This window comes from Protopterus annectens, chromosome 7.part0 (assembly GCF_019279795.1).
Source record: "Protopterus annectens isolate FY-2018-M chromosome 7.part0, PAN1.0, whole genome shotgun sequence".
Taxonomy (NCBI): Eukaryota; Metazoa; Chordata; order Ceratodontiformes; family Protopteridae; genus Protopterus; species Protopterus annectens.
The window spans coordinates 781455077-781471650 of NC_056739.1; the positions used below are offsets into that span (position 1 = coordinate 781455077).

The 16574-nt window shown below is 39.8% G+C and overlaps 1 protein-coding gene across 2 annotated transcripts in view; it reads left to right on the forward strand.

Annotated features, from left to right (window-relative positions):
• EPO (erythropoietin) overlaps nucleotides 1–16574 on the forward strand; it is a 357290-nt gene that overhangs the window by 218862 nt on the left and 121854 nt on the right. The gene's annotated exons all lie outside the window — the stretch shown is intronic.

Below are 16574 nucleotides of genomic sequence, written 5' to 3' on the forward strand. Positions count from 1 at the left end.
ACAGTAAGCTGCCTGTCGGGCGCTAGAATCCGCCACATAACGCAAGCACTCAGGTCTCTCAACAGCAGGTACAAATATGACTCAGTCATTGTCCACGCTGGTGTAAACGACCTGAGATGTACCTCCTTGGACTACATGAAAAGAGACATTGAGGAGCTCTCTGATTATGTAGCCCAGGCAGGTATGACCCTGACCTTGAGCAGTATCCTACCTTCACCAAGAATGATGCCACAATACAGAGATAAGATGATCAGCTTTAACAATTGGCTTAAACACTGGTGTCATTCAAAGGGGATCCAGTATCTGTCTGCCTGGGATGACATGCTGGACAAGCCACGCTGCTTCGCAAGGGACGGCTTGCACCTGTCACCCCTGGGATTCCGGATATTGGCAAAGGCTCTTGCCACGCGCATAGTGCCTTTTTAGGCAAGGCTCAAATTCTAAACCTACCACCCTAGAACACAAAAAAGGAAAAAACTAAGGGTAATGCTGCTCAATGCCAGAAGTCTAAATCTCAAAATGCACGCACTCGAGGCCCTTCTCAGTATGGAGAACATCGATGTCTGTGCTGTGACAGAAACCTGGTTCAAGGCTCCTGAGAGCACCCCAGCTATCAGGTTTTACCTCATATCATGCGTTCCGCCCCAAAATCCGGACAATACCAAGAAAGGAGGGGGTATCCATATTCATCAAGGACACCCACACCTCAAAACTGGTGGCAATGCACGATGCATCGGAGACCATCCAGGTGCAATTAACCATAGGCAAGACTGCTCTGCAAATTGTAGCATGTTACAGGCCACCCTCACAAACTCAGGAAACTCACATGGCCTTCCTGAAAACACTAGAGGGGATAAATGTATCACCAAACACCATCATACTAGGTGACTTCAATTACCCTAATATAGACTGGGAACACTACTCAAGCCCAAACACCCTAGCCCAAAAGTTCCTGGAATTCATAAACTCAAATGCCATGGAACAACTAGTCACCATCCCCACAAGAGGAGATAACATACTTGATCTCATCATCACGAACATGGGAGCACAATGTTCAACACTGGAAGTATTCCCCTCACTGGTGAGATCAGATCACAAACTAATCTCGCTGGAGGTCCTCATCCCACCCCCACCTGAAATAAAAAAGACCACAGTAAAGAACTTCTCAAAAGCCGACTTCACACTTCTAAAGACTAGTGTGGTCTCCTTTCAGGCCCCCGAGCCGGCGGAAAACAATACTCAAGCCGCTGAATCACTTACAAACGCCTTCTACCAGCACCTGCAGGACTGCATGGATAAGGCAATCCCAAGCAAAACAAAGACTCTTTGTACCAAAGGCAAACGTCCAGTCTGGTGGACCCCAGCCATAAACAAACTCTACAACAAAAGGAGGAAGCTACTAAAAGATAGAGCAAAATCCTTAAAAGGTAAGACACCCTTGATCACTATAAGTAAAAAACTAAGAGCTCTCATAAAATCATCCAAAGCAAATTTCGAGAGAAAAATAGCTAAAGACTCAAAAGACAATCATAAGGCCTTCTTTAGCTATGTTAGAAACCTAGGAGGAAACTCCCAGATATGCTCAGAACTAGTTCAAAATGATGTGAAGATTACTGATCCTACAGACATTGCCAACATACTGGCTGACAGGTTCAGTGCAAACTTCTCCCCTCCCCAAAAGGAGAGATATCTATACCAAATGAGTGCAGCCCCCAAACATCTCCAGCGCCCAAGTGAGAACTGCTCTCTCCAAAGCAAAAACACAGCATCCATGGGACCCGATGGTGTCCCCGGCTGTGTGCTCCACGAACTCAATGAGGAATTAAACCCACAGCTAGGACAGCTGTTTAATCAAAGTCTTACCTCTGGATACGCATCCAGGAGTGGCGCACTGCAACTGTGGTCCCACTTCACAAAGGCGGTGCCTCCACAGACCCTGGAAATTACCGGCCCATTAGCTTGACAAGCCTTATCTGCAAAGCCATGGAGAGGATCATAATGGACCTCATAAATAAAGACATAGGGAATTTGCAGACTTTGGATCCAACCCAGTTTGGCTTTGTCAAAGGCAGATCATGCCTTTTAAACTTGGTTGACTTTTTGAAACAGTCACCAAAGCCATTGATGAGGGAAAGGCAGTCCATACAGCCTACCTCGATCTGGCTAAGGCCTTCGATACAATACCCCACTCGGGTATCATTGAAAAACTCATCAGCTTAAATGTTAACCCATACATCACAAGATGGGTTGCAAACTGGCTGAGTGACAGAACCCACAGGGTCAGAGTTGCTGGCGCCATGTCAGACTCAAAGCCTGTCACAAGTGGTGTCCCACAGGGCTCAGTCCTGGGCCCACTCTTGTTTGGCATCTACTTTTCCAAGTACAAGCAAACACAGGAGGGTTATGGCTGACAAAGTTTGCAGATGACTGCAAACTGGGCCATAGTAGAAAACACATCTGACACAGATATCCTTCAGAAGGGTCTCACAGAAACGGATAACTGGTGCCAGAGCCATGGCCTAAAGTTAAATGCCAAAAATGCATAGTCATACCCTTCGGGAAAAACAAGGTTACCCCTAGCTACCAAATAGGTGGCAATCCACTGAGCACAGAAGAAGTTATCAGGGACCTGGGGACCCAGGTTGATAGTAGTCTGTCATTCGACACCCATGTAGCTAAAGTAGTTAGGAAGTCCTTCTACATTGCCCACCTTATCATGAAGGGATTCTCATCTAGATCAAGGGAGGTCATAGTCTCCCTTTACTCATCACTCATCAGACCAATGATTGAGTACAATGCCCCATTCGGAATGTATCTGACCCGACACTTGCAGCAGCTGGAGAGGCCACAAAGTTCCTCACCAAAAGGATAAAGGGTCTCAAAATCTGTCCTATGCTGCCCGACTGAAAGAACTCCAGCTCTATTCAGTCGCACCGCTTGCTCAGAGGTGACCCTTGCCTAACATACAAGGCCATGTCAAACCCAGATTTGATGAATATGCTTCACCTCAAAAATCTAGATCCATCAGAGCCACAAGGGCGGGAGACTTAAACCTCGACACGGCTATTAACAGGACGTGCTGGAGGGATAGATTCATCACCCAAAGACTCCCTATGCTGTGGAACAAAATCCCGGTACATGTGAGGCAGAGCACCTCGCTGGCCTTATTCAAGAGAAATCTTGACCAATGGATGGGAGATCACAGATATACCCCAGGAATTACCTCAGTGTCACTGCTCGACAGAGGCACAGCAAAATAATGGGTATAGTTCCCCATACTAAAGGGGTGGCGTAAGCCACAAAACAATGGGCTAGGCTTATAAATGCCCTCGGGCAGATAGCCTAGTATGAACCTATGAACCTATGAACCTAAACTCCCCCACCACGAGATTTGCCACAGAAATACTGATTTCTGTCAGCATGAAATAATGACAGCCCCTCTACATATATTGTACTAACATTTGTACTGGAGTTCAGACAAGTTTCAGTGAACACAAGTAAACAACTATTTCTCACCCAAGATTGTGTGGAAAAATCCATCCTTAAGTAGTCTATCTTGCTCTCCAGTGAGCGTACATTTGCCAGCAGCATGGCAGGCCTGTGTGGATCTCTTTTGTCTGGTCTTAATTCCTGATCTAGAGCCTCTCTTGATTTTTCACATCTTTTCCTTTTAATATGCTTCTCATGTCTGATTGTCAACTGGTTTGACAGGTTTCTACAGTTTTTAAGATGTTCCAGTAAGATTCCAAGCTGAAGGAATTCCTGTAGTGTATTTGTTTACAAGCCTTTCTGCTAGCAGTTCATCAAGCATGCAGCACAGCGAAATATGAGATCAGATTTACAGAAGTTTCTCAGCATTGTATTAATAATACCTTCATTTCTTGCCCTTGAATCTGTTTTTTTTTTCTGTTGTTTCTGATGAAAAACAAGATAAATAGTGCACATTTCTGTAGGGATTGTAGGGATCCAAAGCAGCCACTGCTACACAGGCACCATCATAAATATGCAAATACTCAAATATGCATACTTTCACATTTTTCATTTATTAATTCAACCGATCACATAGTCCATCTAAAGGCCTATTTAAAGTCTTCTTTATTGTTACAGCTTTTATGAACCATGACGTCTGTTAAATAACTAGCCTATCAAGGGGCTTATTTTATGGATGGGCAGTAACTAAGTGCAATACTAAGGTAGCTTACCTACCACACTGAAGGACTGTAAAGTGCAATATACAAAGTGTGCAATAATTCATAGATTTGCTGCTATTGTTTCCATTTTATTTGATAATTTTACCTTCATATTGTTCCTTGTCTTCCTTGCCTCCTGTTCTGGGGTGGGTGTGGGTCACTGCTGTCCTATTTTACTTACAAACTTTTACTTATTAAAATTCTACTGTGATATTTTATTAAATTTTCTCTGTCTATATGTGCAACTGTTTCCTGCATTCAGAATGAAGCATTGTAATTTCGTTCAGCTTCACTGATGAGAGTTCTGAATGACAATAAAGTTTTCTTTGACTTTTGACTTTGACCTTTATCGAAAAAAATTTTTTTTTTTTATTAACGGCCTTCTGTATTGTGAAAAAAACATATATGGTAAAGTTAATAAACAACAAAACTTAAAAGCAAATTAAGGAATCTGCTATAAATGCGCAAAAGGAGTCCTGAATGACATTTAAAATCTTCCCACAACAGCATTTTGGAAACAATACTTACAAAACTGTAATGTTTTTGCCATTCATAACTACTTAGTAATTTTTTTAATATATATTTTTGGTCATCCTAGCCTTGACAATCCCCATCCAACCCCCTCAGCTTCCTACACTCCATCTTGCTTTTATCCTCATCCTTCTCTGGCTTTATCACCCCATATTACACTGGGGTGAGGGACTCCTCCAAGCCTAGGGAAGTGCTACTTTATTACACCCCACTGTTCTTCAGCTGGCAGTTGGCCTTGGGCAATCAGCTATGGAGGGAATTATTTTTCCATGCTTATTTCTGTGTCTTGTTGTGTGGCCAGCCTGCTGAAGTAGGACATGCAGAACATGGAATCTTGGGTATATGTTTCCAGATAAAAAGGGGTTTGGCTATTGCACCGCATTCAGTACTTTTCCATTATTGGGGTAACACTTGTAACGCGGTCATTATTTGATGAACAGGTGAAACCTGAAAGCAGGTTAGTCGCTCTGCAATACATTACCTTCATGGTCATTTCACCTGTAAGCATTAACTAGTTTATAATGTGTGGAAATCATGTTTAGTCTCCAGCACATTTGACACATTAAGACACATGCATCCTTTTCTGACTGTTTCATGACATTAACTGATGGGAAACATTATGTACAAGAATGTACGGCTTGTCTACAGAGTCTCTGTCATTATTTCATGAACGGCTGAAACCTGAAAACAGATTAGTCCCTCTGCAATACATTACCTTTGTTTGGCGTTAGGCCTACAGTTTAAACACCAGACCATAACTTTTGAAGTGTACTCCAGTAGGAGTATTCAATAGTGTATGTTGTTCCCAGTTCCACACTACAACGGATGCAAACCATTCATGTCAACATTTTAACTGGTATTTACGCTAAGTACTGCTGAATCGTAGTAATTGTTTAAAAAACTTTTTATAAGCACAAAGCAAGGCATTTAACCATTCTTTAAGCTGGCTGAAGTTGTTAAAAAGCTGTCAGTAAGCGCTCAACACTTTAGACATTTGTTTCATATTATAGAAGATTGACAGTTATGCAGCACATAGTACTTTTAAAAAATGAACAACTGTTTGCTGAAATGAAGTATTCCCCAACTGATACTTTAAAGTGCCACTGTAGTGCATAAAGTTGTCCTTTTGCTGTAATTCAGCATGATTTGTGGATTTCGGAAATAATTCAGGAGTGACACTTGAGTGAAAGGTATTTCCCCCCCAGAGTTCATAGACGGTGTCTAGTGTCAGTGAAGCAGTTCAAGGCACCCCACCTCTGAAACGCTATCATGTAGATATACATAATTCAGGAGTGACACTTGAGCGAAAGGTATTTCCCCCCCAGAGTTCATAGATGACGTCCAGTGTCGGTGAAGCAGTTCAAAGCACCCCACCTCTGAAACGCTATCATGTAGATATACAGCTTCAGGGCTAACAGCTGTGCGATCATTGCGTGGGCATGTTAGAAGCATTGCCCCGATAATGGAAAAGTCCACTACATTCTAAACAGAAGTCATATGTCTGGCCCACCGGACATGATGACATGACTGCCACACTCATGTTTTGTTAACTTTAAATACAATATATTACTGTAGTATATGGTTCTGCAAGGAATAATTCACTTAATATAAATTATGTGACTCTAGTATGTCATATACAAAACACATTCACAAGAAATACAGTAAAAATATGATTAATACATGTCACTACACTCTTACCATAGTATCAGCCACAGCCATGAAATTACAAATATGGATACTTGGAAACAAAGTCTCCACATAACCTGTACATAAGGGCCAGAAACATCTTGTAAATCTCACATTTATCACCTGACTTTGCTTTCCGCAGACTACTATTCTGCTCTGTGTGTATGTCAATGGATGGTACAACAAGTCATTCCTCAGTAAGCAGTACTATACACCCTAAACAAAAGTTAGGTACTTAAAAATAATGATAAATCCATGTTGCCTGTCTTCATCTGGTTCAACCTGTGGGTTATCAGATATGACAGTGACCATTTCCTTCAGACTTTGAACTCATCAAGCTCCACCTCCCTTACTCACAATTTCCTACTCTTCTTCATATCTAGTTTGTGCCAAGATCAACATCCTTACCTGTTTCGCAAGTAACTAAATAATTAAACTTTGAGTTTCCCTACATGACAAGCAACAAATAGTGATACCCTTTATTCCTACTTTACTAAATTTCTCATAGTCACCAACTTTTTTTTATACAGTTCAGAAAATGGTTAGCATTACATTTCAGTTACATGCAAAGCAGTATTTTTGGTAGGGGATAGATACAGTGGATATAAAAAGTGTACACACCCCTGTTAAAATGCCACGTTTTTAGATGAAAACTGGTCAGGGAGGCTGCCAAGAGACCTACAGCAACACTGAAGGAGCTGCAAGAATTTCTGGAAAGTACTGGTTGTATACTACATGTGACAAAATCTCCCATATTCTCCATATGTCTGGACTATGGGGTATGGTTGCAACACGGAATCCTTTAATTACACAGAAAAACATCCAAGCCCAGCTAACATTTGCAAGACAATGCATCAAGTCTCCCAAAAGCATGTGGGAATATGTGTTATGGTCTGATGAGACCAAGGTTGAACTTTTTGCCACAATTCCAAAAGGTACATTTGTCACAAAAACAACACTTCACATTACCAAAAGAACACCATCCCCACAGTGAAGCATGGTGGTGGCAGTATCATGCTTTGGAGTTGTTCTTCTTCAGCTGGAACTGGGGCTTTAGTCAAGGTGGAGGGAATTATGAACAGTTCCAAATATCAGTCACTTTTAGCCCAAAACCTTCAGGGATCTGCTACAAAGCTGAAGAAGAATTTCACCTTTCAACATGACAATGGCCCCACGCATACATCCAAATCAACAAAAATTTCACCAATGCTGAATAAATATCTAGTAGTTGGGCTATACTATAATTGTATAAGTATACACCAACCACTCAGTTGACATAAAAACTCGATTTAATAACAGAAAATTAGTTAAGTGCTTTCACCCGCTAAAATACGGGCTTCATCAGAACATCTTTAAAATAAAACTATTACAGTTTAAATACAGGATTTGGCGCCAATACTAAATAAATTTTAAAATGACCATGTACCCCCATCAAGTCCGAGCGTACATTCATACATCCTATACGTATTTTCTAATTTCCATATTGTTCATCAAATAATGTATAAACATATGTAAAATGTTAATATATAAAAATTTAACCATATTTAAGTGTATATACATAAACATTTAACCCCTTAAAAATAACTATCTATTATTGTTGCTTAGCAACATCTGTGAACTAAAACACTCATCTTGTAACTATACAGTAACATGAAATGCTATATATGGCATCTGTCCATAAGGCTCACACAGCTACAGTTAATGAGACTATGACACAAGGTATATACCTATAAAATAGCTAAAAGTGGTTTGATAGTTACATAATCATTACCCCTGGTGGTGTGGAGGCATCAGTTAATAATTGCCACCATAATTCTTTGTAGGACAATATGGCCTTGGTATTGCCCCCCCGGGATCAAAATAGATGTTTTCCAAGATGGCAAATTTAAAGTGATGTCTTTCCCCATACTTTTCAACATGCCTGTACAGGGCATTTTTTACACCCTTTCTCCTAATGCTATACAAATGTGCATAAATGCGTTTCCTAAAACTTCTTTCAGTCTTCCCTATGTAATATCCTGGCAATGTTTCACATTTAGCTAAATATATAATAAATTTGGAATTACAATTACCTTGTTGAAACCTTATTCTAGTCCTACTGACATTGTCCAAAATAATTCCATCTTCTTCATTTATTACATGACACTGACTACAACTACCACATTTCTTGGTGTGCTTCTTTTCACTATTAACACTTCTGACCCATTGTCCTTCTTTCCAAATACTTCATAATGTTGCACCCCATTTTATTAACAAATAAAGGTTTTGGTCCCAAGATTTTTGCTATTTCTTGGTCAGCTGTCAATACATTCCAATTCTCAGTCAGAATGTTCTTTATTTTGTTAGTGTATGGTCCGTACTCTAATACACAGGCTCTATGAAATTTCATTTTCGTCCCCGTGTAATTCGAGACAACCCGTTCATTTAAAAAGTTAGCCCTATATTTACTGTTGAGTCCTAATAGAGGAATGTATTTATGTCCCCATTCACACAAAACGTACTTCCTCACTTTCTTCATCATATTTATGTTATAACCTCTTTCTTTAAATAACGCAGTGATGAAGTTCACTTCCTCTACCATCTCAGAGTGTTGAGAGGTCATTGTTATAGCCCTAATGCACTGTCCTTTGTAAATATTAGTTAATCATTTCCTAGGATGATTGCTTGTGTATTCTAAGTATCCATTAGAGAATGTATTTTTTCTATATATTCGGGACTTAAAGCATTTTTCTCCATTCGATATATATGTATCTAAATAGGCTAAACCATCATTACTACTAGAAGAAGTAAATTTAAGAAAGTGTTCCAAAGTGAGTTTTACAAATACATTAGATACTATTCCCGTATTTTAGATGATATTTATATTTTGTGGGATGGTAGTATGACCATTCTGAAAAACTTTTTGGATTATTTAAATCAAGGCAGCAATTTTCTTAAATTTAATAAAATGGGGTGCAACATTAAGAAGTATTTGGAAAGAAGGACAATGGTCAGAAGTGTTGATAGTGAAAAGAAGCACACCAAGAAATGTGGTAGTTGTACTTAGTGTCATGTAATAAATGAAGAAGATGGAATTATTTTGGAAAATGTCAAAAGGACTAGAATAAGGTTTCAACAAGGTAATTGTAATTCCAAATTTATTATATATTTAGCTAAATGTGAGCATGCCCAGGATATTACATAGGGAAGACTGAAAGAAATTTTAGGAAACGCATTTATGCACATTTGTATAGCATTAGGAGAAAGGATGTAAAAAATGCCCTGTACAGGCATGTTGAAAAGTATGGGGAAAGACATCACTTTAAATTTGCCATCTTGGAAAACATCTATTTTGATCCGGGGGGGGGGGCAATACTAAGGCCATATTGTCCTACAAAGAATTATGGTGGCAATTATTAACTGATGCCTCCATACCACCAGGGCTTAATGATTATGCAACTATCAAACCACTTTTAGCTATTTTATAGGTATATACCTTGTATCATAGTCTCATTAACTGTAGTTGTGTGAGCCTTATGGACAGATGCCATATATAGCATTTCATGTTACTGTATAGTTACAAAATGATTGTTTTAGTTTACAGATGTTGCTAAGCAACAATAATAGATAGTTACTTTTAAGGGGTTAAAATGTTTATGTATATATACTTAAATATGGTTACATTTTTACATATTAGCATTTTACATATGTTTATATATTATTTGATGAATATGGAAGTTAGAAAATAATATGTATAGGATGTATGAATGTACGCTCGGAATTTATACGGGTACATGGTCACTTTAAAATTTTTTAGTATTGGCGCCAAATCCTGTATTTAAACTGTAACAGTTTTATTTTAAAGATGTTCTGATGAAGCCATTATTTTAGCGGGTGAAAGCGCTTAACTAATTTTCTGTTATTAAATCGAGTTTTTATGTCAACTGAGTGGTTGGTGTATACTTATACAATTATAGTATAGACCAACTACTAGATATTTATTCAGCATTGGTGAAATTTTTGGTGCCTCTCAGAGTCAGTGGATTTAGCGTTCTTTTACCGTTGAGATTGTTTTCTACATTTACACTGAACGCCTTTTTTGTTTGGTTCTCAAATCAACAAAAGAGTGGCTTCCCCAGAAGAAAATTAAGGTTTTGGAATGGCCCAGCCAGAGCCCAGACCTAAATCCTATAGAAAATCTGTGGGGTGATTTGAAAAGGGCTGTGCACAAGAGATGCCCTGACAATCTGACAGATTTGGAGCGCTTTTGCAAGGAAGAGTGGGTAAATTACCAAGTCAAGATGTGCCATGCTGACAGACTCCTACCAAGAAGACTGAATGCTGTAATTAAATCAAAAGGTGCTTCAACAAAGTATTAGTTTGAGGGTGTGCACACTTATACAACCAGCTTATTGTATGTTTTTTGTTTTTTATATTTTTTTCCCTAACAGATTTGTTTCTTTTTCAATTGAATTGTACAGGTTATAGGTCACATTAAAGGTGGGAAAGGTTTGAAATGATTTATTGTGGTCTCGTTTTTTTATATCACAAAAACCTGGCATGTTAACAGGGGTGCGTTCACCTTTTATATCCACTGTAGATAGAAATATATGATACTTTTATCAAATTGCATAAACACTAATGCAAGACACATTGCCACATCAAAGTCAACAGTTTGAAACATAAAACAGCAGCAGCAATGAAAATAAGGAAACAGTTTACTTTTCTGATTGCTAAACCCACACTATAGTAATATCCCCAGCCCAAATTTGTCAAAATACTAATATGATTGCAGAAAGGGATTTTCGTAGAGCCATGTTTAGGGTTAGGGTTAAAAATTAAAGATTCATCATCTTATTCCAAATTCCATTCTCTACAAAAAATGAAAGTTATATACTTTCCATAACAACAGATCCATGTTGTCTCATTTTGTCCAGTTCAATGTTTGGGTTATTGGATCTGACTGGATCCAACCTCAGCACCTTCTTCTAGAACTTGAGCTTTGGATCCAAGGCTCTGTCATTATAAATAAAGGAAATGCAGTCCAACACATATTTAAAAAATGTGACCTTTGATATATTTCTTCCCAATTTTACTTTAGAAAAGGATACAAACAGCTGATCTGACTTTCTTATATTCTTGGCATGGTGCAAATAAATCTGAGCTGTAAGTGAAAGTCTACTGTGTGCAGTAGATATTCCCCTTTGTTAAGGAATTGGGAAAAACATAGGGGCAAATCAATAGATTGGTTCAAATTTGCTTTGGATGTCACGTTTGGAAGAAAAGAAGAATTTGTTCTCATGGTTACGCTGTCTGTGGAAAATGAGGAAAGGTGTAATTCAGAAATCCATCTACTGGATGTGACTGTGACCAGAAATATGGAGATATGCAAGATCCACTGAGGCTGCCAGTTCGAAAGGTTTCTGAGTTAGGGCATGAAGTATAACCGTGATCCTATGGGAGAACTGGATCCCTAATTAGGGTTCTTAGCAGAAAACTTCCTTTGAGAAAAGCTTTGGAGATTTTAAGAGAGGCAATGGAGGAGACATTATACACTATATGAAAATTTGAAATGGCAGCCAACTCCACTTTGATAGTAGAAAAACTAGATTCTTGCTGAAAAAGTTATTTTGGAAAATCCAAGATCAGTGAGAGAGGAGTGGAGAATGGATCCAATCCCCTTGATGATGCCTAGATGGAAAATCTTTTTGCTTGACTGTTTTTCTGAGGGAGAAATAATGTGAACTACCAATAAGGAAAGCCTAGCATCTCTGGCTGTTGTCAAAATTTGAGAAATCATGTGGTCAGATTTAGGGATTGTAGATCAGGTAGAGGCAATCTAGATGGTTGATTCTGTACATCCAGACTGGGATCTAAAATCCAAGGCAGGCTATTAAATGAGGCCAAATGAAGGGAACCAAACCTGCCAGGGTCAGAAAGGAGCAATGAGGATCACCCTGGTCTTGCAACTTGTGGCTTTCTAAATAAATTTTGTCAAGGGTAGTATAGTGGAAAGTTGTAGAGAAGACCCACAGGCCACATGTGGACTAGAGCATCTCTCGGTGACTGCTCCTGTGAAGGGATGATGGCAATGTAGAGCTGCTGCACTTGTGGTTCAGATAATATACAAACAGGTTGCACAAGGTTGGCCCCAGCAACCAGCAATTGAAAATTTCTGTTGCCACAGTCTATTTGAGAGACCACTCATGAAGTAATAGGATACTCCTGCTCAACTTGAAGGCCCAGGAAAGTGTGTAGCTACCAGAAAATGAAGGGAAGACATCACCTACTGCCACACTTGCATGGCCTCCTGGCAAATAGGATATGAAGGTGATCCCCCTTGCTCGCTGATGTACGAAACTACAAATATATTGTCCATCTGGATAGATTTCACAACCTTGGGTAGGTAGTCCAATAAAGCCTGCAACACTAGAAGGACTGCTCTTATCTCCAAGATACTGATGTGAAGTTTGACCTATACAGACGGCCAAGTATCTTGAACCATCTTCCCCTTGAAATGCCCCCACTCCACCCTAGAAGGGAAGCATCCATGGTCACTGTGGCACAGGGAATTGGTGGACAAAAAGGTCTTCTTTCTGTGACTGAGGTGGAGGTTATTCACCATTTGATATGATCTCTGCAAATTTGTGATGAATTCTGTCATGGAGAGGGGTAGGCTCTGTGATCATTAGACTGAGAGGGTCCTTTGAAACACTCTCATGTGGTATCTCACAACTGGAAGTAATGTGATAGTGTAGGCCATCAAACCTAACAAATGCAGAATCAACTTGCTTGAGGATGGGGATGTTGGACCACCTGAAAGGCCATTAGCCTTAAGGACAGCACCCTAGAATTTGGAAATTTGGGAATTTGAAGAACTATGTTGATATGGTCTCCTATAAACTCTATCTGCTGTGGGGGAGACAGTTGGCTTTTCGCATGATTTATTGTGATCCCTAGTAGAGCTGTAAGATGGAGTAGTACTGCCAGCTGTTGTACCAGTAGAACCCTGGAAGTAGCATTTTGGAGACAATTATCTAGATATGGGAAGACCTAAACCACTTGCAGTTGGAGGCGAGTTGCTGCCACTGCCATAATCCTGATGAACACCCGGGAGGCTGTGGTGAGACCAAAAGGTACTGCCCTTAACTGAAAATGATTGGCCCCAGCTGGAAACAGAGAAATCTTCCTTATTGTTTCTACATCTTTACATGATAGTAGGCATCCTGAAGGTCTACAGAGCACAACCAATCATCCTTCCTCAACAGAGGTAATAGGTGACCATCCAGAACTTTGACTGTCTCAGAAATATACTGAAGGGGATGAGGTTCAATACTGGCCTGAGGACCCCTGTTTTCTTCAAAAATAAAAATAACCTTGAATAGACTCCGAATACTAAATGGTCTGGGGGGGACCTGTTAGATTACTTTTGTGTCCCTAGCAACTTTGAAACCTCTGTTGCTGCAGATTCCAACTGACTGGGGGGGGGGGGGACATTGGGAATCTTTAACCTCTTTTTGGAGGGTACAAAAAGGGAATGTTGCAGTCTCTGGTGATTATCCTTAGCACCCAGCAACCTAATGCAATGTTCTGGAAGAAATTTGGGTATAAGGTTAAGTGCTCCCCAACTGCCTCCAGAATACAGCAGTTGGGTAACCCTTTAGGAGTGCTGATAGGGTTTCTCGGTGAAGGGACTGCAAAACCCTGATTATGCTGTCCGCCTCTGGGATGACGTCCATTTCAGTTACCTCCCCCTCTGCCCTGGGAAGGGAGAGGTTCTGTTCAAGGAGTGTAATAGGACCTCTGAGAGGCAGACAGGGTCTTAACATCCTAGAAACTCTTAGTAAGCAATTCTTTAACTTTTGGCCCAAAGAGAGTTGAGACATCGCACAGGCATTAATAAGGCATGTCTTGAAGCTTTTCACAAAAACTGCTGAGTTGCATCCAGGCATAACAATACACATTAATGCCTGTACCTACTTCTCTTGTTATAGCATCTGTTGCATTAGAAAGTGATTATGTGGCCATGTTAGAAGTGCATTGTAGGGTAGACAGTTGGGTGTCCAATGTTTTTGAACATCTGGTGGTAAGTTATCCAAGAAGGACTCGGAAATATCCTTGGACAGATCCCTCTGAAAACAAGTCATACTTGCAAAGTAATTCAGTGCTCTGAGTGCAAAAGTCATGGAAGCATAAGTCCATTTCCTCAGTCTATCCAACACCCTGTACTCCCTGTTTGAAGGATGAAGAACTCTCACAGAGTTCCTTTTCTCATGTCTGATGCTACTATCATAGCATTTAATTGTGGTCCTTTACTCTTAGTACTTTCTGTCTTCTAGCACCACCAAAATTCTGTCAGGTTTCTTTGAGATGCGTTCTACTATGTTAGGGTACTTCAATGCCTGCTATGTCACAAGACCTATAATTGCATCTACAGGGGTACCACCCAGCACGAAAATGAGCCAGTACTGAAAGTTTCAAGGACAACAGATTCATCTGGGGAAGGGGTTTGATGGACCCCCCCCCTTCTGCTTCACCAAACTTAGGATGTCACCAAATGTGACATATTCCAGGGAGGATCTAGGGGAACCTTCACCATCATCCAAATCTGTGTCTTCAGTGACAGACTCAGGAGAGGAGTCTAGGTGCTTCTGTTTGCACATCTGACTCCTAGAAACTTGTCTTGGGGTTGCCTCTGGAGAGAGGTCCAAATCGGATAAGGAACTCAAGTGTTGAGCACCCTCGATGCCTATAGCTACTGACTGGCCCTGTTGATCAGAATGGGAGGAATAAGTCACAGGATCCACTGAGAGTTAGGATACATCTGAACTAGAGATCTGCACCTGCCTTCATGGTCCAGCTAAGACCCTTTCAAAAGCCTGGAAAGCCAACTCTACAAAAGTTAAAGAGGAAGAAGATGAAGACCCTGTCTAAGGGGGGTAGAAATCCTTTTAAAATATTTTTCTTTCTTGCCTTGAAAACCCCTGGAACCAAAAGCAACACAAATGTCATAATTAGCTTGAAGGCACAAACAGAGTATGACTAATAAGATGGAATTCTGTGTCTGCAAGCCGAGCACATTTTAAAACCTTGAGGTTCTCTGACATAAGAAAATATGTAATAAACAAATACATCATAATACTTAACTATGCTTATCCTAAAAAAAACACATACCTGAAACCTTATATCTAAGAAATAGTACAAAACATCTAGAAAAGACACACCAAAACACCTAACTTGTTTCTAACTGTTACCCTGCAAATATCCTAAAAATGCTTAAAAAGCTAAATCACACAACTGTAATATCTAATAACTACACTAAGTATTCTAAGAAGGGAAAGGAGGAGTCAAAAATATTGATAATCTTAAAAAAGGAACACTTTCACTTATCCTGAAAACAACAGCTCTCAGACTGAAGTAACTTACAGGAGAGAGGAGAATTTTGCGGAGGCAAGGAGTCAGACTGGGATCCAAAGCCCTACTAGAAGATGCCAGGGTTGGATCAGATGTGACCACCCAAAAGGTGAATCGGACAAAAGTGACAATATCAGATTCTCATTTTGTAAGTCAAGCAGAATGTACCCATCAGGTCACACAACCCAAGTCTAATTTAATTCCTTTTCTACTCTGATCTTCTACTAATTTATTTTGCCCCTTTTCACATCTCTGCTTTTATTCTAAATTTACAAATGTTTTGCAAATGTTTACAAATGCTACATATTAATACATTTTTATTTAGTCACAGCATAATTCTACCCTTGTAATTCATTTTCACTTCAGTGTTATGCACTCTTGTTTGCTTTGTATGTCTGGTCATTTATTCACTCCGTGCTGAGAATGAAATTGGTCAGAAATTATCGGTGCTCTAACTGGTAAACAAATTCAGAAAGTTAAATAAATGAATAAACCTGTACATTACACTTAACCCAGAAACTTTAGCACACGCACACACCCTTTAAATCTAAAACCTATCCTACTACATGTACAACCATAATCTCCCCACAAACACACACATAAATCTATCCCCTAACTTAACACTTACCCTACCCCTCACAAACGCTTCCTCTCCAACACATTTAGCATACATAACAAAATTTGACCTTCTGCCCCTTGACAGTAGATGCACTTTACAATGAGAGCATTTGAAATATTTAAGCAGCTGAATACACTTTCAAACAAAGTGATGTT